The 5,131-nt window shown below is 44.8% G+C and overlaps 1 protein-coding gene and 1 long non-coding RNA gene across 7 annotated transcripts in view; one reads left to right on the forward strand and one right to left on the reverse strand.

Annotated features, from left to right (window-relative positions):
* LOC116073815 overlaps positions 1 to 4,411 on the forward strand; it is a 30,729-nt gene extending 26,318 nt beyond the window's left edge. The window contains exons 3-4 of the long non-coding RNA XR_004111921.1: positions 2,916 to 3,093; positions 4,333 to 4,411. This is a non-coding gene — a long non-coding RNA (uncharacterized LOC116073815). The remainder of the gene's footprint in view (positions 1 to 2,915; positions 3,094 to 4,332) is intronic.
* Positions 1 to 5,131, reverse strand: part of Pknox2 (PBX/knotted 1 homeobox 2) — a 268,744-nt gene that overhangs the window by 194,119 nt on the left and 69,494 nt on the right. For all 6 annotated transcript variants that reach the window (XM_031345929.1, XM_031345922.1, XM_031345928.1 and 3 more), the window contains exon 2: positions 3,663 to 3,733. The gene's annotated coding sequence lies outside the window, so the exon portion shown is untranslated. The remainder of the gene's footprint in view (positions 1 to 3,662; positions 3,734 to 5,131) is intronic.

Raw genomic sequence — 5,131 nt, forward strand, 5'->3', positions numbered from 1 at the left:
AATAATACATCACTACTAGTATTTTCTTAAATGAACATGAGTATATAAAATCTTTTTGTTTGTTTTGTGTTTAGTAGAGTTTAAAATCTTGGCTCTTACTGTGGCACAAGCCCAAAATAAGAACAATTTTTTATTTGGTCTTTTATTTGAAGTCTCACTTGAGGGGACTCTGCTCTGTACAGGACTCTCTCAGTTGTGAGCTCCAGCTGGCTGCCTCAATGGGGCTTGCCCAGTTTCTACTAGATGTCTGTAAGCCCTGATTTGATGATACTACCTTCTGTCTGTCTGTGCTCTCAATCGGGAGATTCCGATATCTCTACCACCTGATCTGATAATATTCTCACTGTCTGCAGCTTCCATGGCTACTCACTATTTATTCTTTTATCTTTTGTTTGTCATCTACTTAATAAACTCGTTCATTCAAAACTGAAAGTACAGCGATCATAGATCATTCTCCAGACTGTACAGAACGCGTTGTTCCCCCAGGAAGGGTCAATTTCAATTGTTCTGAGGAAATAGGTAAGGTCAATTGTACCGGGCCAATAGCAGCTCCAGTAGGTTGTAGTCTCCAAAGATGAGAACAACAGCATACAACGGCTTCCATATCTATGGGTTATATTACAGATTTGATTAATCACAGATGGGAAATATTTGATAAATAAAGTATCTGTATGGAAGAAGTAAGTACAAGCATTTTTTTGTTTCTTGTTGTTTATTTCATAAGCAACATAGTATTGGCAACTATTTATACACCATTTACATTGTCTTATAAATAATCTAAAGATGATTTCAAGTATGTGGGAGGATTGCATAGGCTATTTGTAAATACTATGCCTGCCGTATCTGTATCTACATCTTCATATTTTGGCTCTGCTAGGGGTCCAGAATCATTCCCTGCAAATACGAAGGGATGATTTAAAAATTTTAAAACACACACACACACACACACACACACACACACACACTTATACACACACACACTCACACACACACACACACACGCACATTCACAACACACTCACACAGATACTCACACACACACGTACACTCACACACACACTCACATACACACACACACTCACACACACACTCATACACACACTCACACTCACATGCACAACACACTCACACACACACGCACATTCACACACACACTCACCTACACAACACACTCACACACACGCACATTCACACACACACATACACAACACACACACACTCACACACACGCACACTCACACACACTCACACACACACTCACATACACACACACTCACACACATACACACTCACATACACACACACTCACATACACGCACACTCACACACTCACATACACTCACATACACACACATACACACACATACACTCACACACACACTCACACACACACACACACACACACACACACACACACACTCACATACCCCGTCACTACCACCATCCCACCAACGCCACCAGCATCAGCACCACCACACCACCACCGCCACCACCACCACCATGCAGCCACCACACTTGGCTCTTCTTTTAGGGGGATGTCGATACTGTTGAGAGGCAGTGAGCACTGTGGATCTTTGCACCTGTTCTGATGGACAGAATGAAGTTTGGCTGGTGCTCCTTGACTTTATGGAGCAACTTAGGAAAGGCAATAAAGCTTCCCCATGACTTCTGCTCTCCCTCAGGCTGCTTGCCCTTAGAGTTTGGCAGTCATGTTGTAAGGAAGCCCAGACCACCCGGAAAGGCCATGAAGTTCTGACTGACAGGTCTCAGTCAAGAGCTAGAATCAAAGCCCAGAATTTTGAGTGAATAAGCCTAGGGTGAATCTACCATTAACTGAAATCCCATACCCAGAAGACAGAGACAAGCTGCCCTCAGCATACCCTATATAAATTCCTGACTCAGAAAATACAAGCATAGAATGAGTACTCATCTCCTGTGTGTTGCAGGTCAGTTTGTTACACAGCCTAATAAGACGTGGCTAGAATTAAACGCCACTGTGTGTTGTTTCCAGAAAACTCAGCATCAATCACTGGATTCCCCTGAATTCCCTCTGAAACTTCAGACTTTCTGTCTCTTTCCTCTTGATCTTGTCCCTGTCACTCTGAGCCTGCTGTCTCTCCTCTTCTGCCTCCCACTTCAAAGAGCAGGATCCTCATACCTGAAGTGGCTCTGGCAACTACTACCTGAAAAACCTTTAAGGGCTGCGCATCCAAGAGTCCTGGGTCTGATCTTGGGTTCTCACTGTAGGTAAGAGGGAAAGGGGGGAAGATACAGACCAATTTCTCTTCCACTCTCAGCTCTCATCAAAGTTCACGCTCAGCTTGTTCCTTATACATGTCTTGACTTATGAAGTCCCAGTCACCTCCGCTGCGAGGAAACATTGATTCTCACAGAGGTCATTATCCAGCTCCTCCAACCCACACTCGCACCCACACCCTTATCCTTGGTTCAAGGCAGGCTTTCCTGGAACAGGATGGACAAAGGCACCCTTCCCCACACCTTCAGCCTGGGGATTCTACCACTCCAAAGCCAAGGCTTGAGAGGAGGTGCCCTGGGAGCCGAGGCCCGTCAATCACTCACTCAGGCAACCAGCACTGAATTGCAGGCCATTAGGCAGAGGACCGGCGCCCTGCTCACTCACCGGGCAGCCATCGGCAGGATGTTAGCCGATCGCAAGGCGGCCATTCTTATGATTTATTCAAACACTCATTACAGTCAATCTATTTTTACACAGAGGTGAAGATGTGCACTGATAACGGTTAATCATTTATAATTCCATGAACTGGTTGAAAGCCAATGTACTATCAAAGTCGCAGCAGTAGTTCCTCAAGCCTCAGGTAACCCCTGAAGCAAAAAAGAGATGTCTTTACGCTGGCCCAGGGTAACCCGGTCACTTGCTAACACTTATCAACTAGGAAGAAGGTGAGTCCCAGACCTGCCCCACTGGACCTCACGCCCCGCTGGAGGGAGCACAAGCCAGAGGAGTGGGCAGAGGAGCAGTTCCACAGAATACCAGAAGAGAGAGGTCACATAGAGCTGGAGTTACGAAGAAGTACTATGCAGAGGACCCTGAACTTGGGCCAGGTCCTACAGGTGGGCACACTGATGCCAGGTATGTTGGGGAGTGGGAGGGGGGACCACACTGAACCCAACAGTCTCAAATGAGGTAGAGCCATTACAGTGCTGAAGGAAGAAATTATTAGCAGTGTTTCTTTTCCCCTCCTTTGTACATCCACAGAAATAACCAAATACAAAAGAAAGCATAGGCTATGAACATGGCCCAGATTGGGGCCCGATGTCATCCAGTCCTTCTTTCTTTCTCTGCACCCCTGCTCAAACCACTGATGGACCGTTGTGGCCAAGGATTACCTTGGCCTTGCAAACCAATCCCTCCCTTCCCTGGCATTCATGACACATGTAACATATCAAGTCTACCTTTATGTCCAGCCAGTACAGTCTAATTAAGTAGCATGTCATATTGCAGAGCCTCGTCACATTCAGACTCAATCTAATTACAGTCCCACCGTTTTTTACATTGTGACTAGTTCACTGTTCAGTGTGTCTCTTCTGCAGTGGGTGGCAGTTAATGATCAGGCTTGGGGCTGGTCCTGAACCCATAACCTTATGGGGTAAGCATGGAAATGCCAAACAAAGTTACTTACAGTTCAGTGCTTCTTTTCTATCGAGCAGCATGGAGGACCAGAAACCCTTAAAGTCTTGTTTCAGGTTTCACCTGCCAAGAAAAGGAAACATCTTTATAGACAGAGCAAAATTCTCAGGTTAAGAAGCAGGGTGGGCATGGGGTAGATCCAGGGATGAACCTGCGTAACAGCAAAGCTGGGGCAGGTAGCCCCATGTTCACAGTGCTGAGGGGAAAGCTTCCTAGAAAAGATTTCAGGTACACAGTGAGTACTGTCTTCTCTAAGTGAGTCAGAGCAGACAGGACCACACTCTCCTCCACCACATCTCATTTCTTCTGATTCTTCAGCCCCTTCCCTACAAAAATCCCAGAAAGGAAAAACAAAACAAAACAAAACAAAACAAACAAAAACAAAAATAAACAAACAAAAAAACTTCTTGGTGGTTGCGTGCCCCCAAGCTGTCCAAAGCAATAACCACAGACTGGAACTTTCTACCTGGTGAGAGATCCTATGCAAGGGGACAGAGCTGAGAGCTGAGAGGCTGAAGTGTGGGCAGGGACTCCTGCACAACGCAAGCAAACAAAACCACTCCATTGTTCATGATGAGAAGTCTTGCAACTGGAAGAACTTTTTTCATTTTTAAAAGTTTTGAGACTATAATATAATTATATCATTTCCCTTTCCCAAATAGGAGGAACTTAAGATGAAAAGTCCACAGGAGGTAGAAAGAAAACTGCATGAAAAAGAATGATAAAGACGATTTAGAATAATAAAAGGCCTATTTTTCTTTTCTTTATTGGGTAAGACTTTAAAAAAAAAAACAGAAGCATACATTTATCAGGTGTCTACCCCATGATCTAGATGCATCAAATACCCAGGAATAGGTCCTGTGTTTAAAATGTTGCCACCACCTTACTGGGAAAGTAAAATTGCCCTCATGAAAGAGTCCCAGAAAAGACATCACTGTACAAAAGTAGAACTAAGTTCTGACAGCGGCTGCCACACTCTCTCCACAATGAGGTGAAGTTAGCAGGGCTTGAAGCACTCAGGGAAGTTTCACAGAATATGAGTCTGATTCTGCTGGTGGGAGGCAGGGGGTGTCAAGCATGGAGAGTTTGGACCTAAATGTCTCCCAAAGGCCTATGTGTCAAAAGCTTGGTTGCCAGAGTGGCACTGTTAGATGCTCTGACCATGGAGAGCTAGAGCCGTGGGAGGTATTCAGAGCATTGAGAGGCCTTGGACTGGATTCTATGACCCCCATTCTCCCGCTCTGCCTTCTGCTCTTTGGCAGAAAGTGAGCAATTTCACACCGCCATATGCTTCTACCAGGACGTATGTGCCTTGTGTCCTTGAAGCAATTTGGCTAATCAGCTATGGACTAGAGCCTCCACAATTATGAGCCAAATTTAACCTTTTCTCTTTATAAATGAATTCTCTATGATATTTTGTAGTAGTATTGGAAAGCTAACCAACATGAAAACATGCCAAAA

The sequence above is a fragment of the Mastomys coucha genome, unplaced genomic scaffold, assembly GCF_008632895.1.
Source record: "Mastomys coucha isolate ucsf_1 unplaced genomic scaffold, UCSF_Mcou_1 pScaffold23, whole genome shotgun sequence".
Lineage (NCBI taxonomy): Eukaryota > Metazoa > Chordata > Mammalia > Rodentia > Muridae > Mastomys > Mastomys coucha.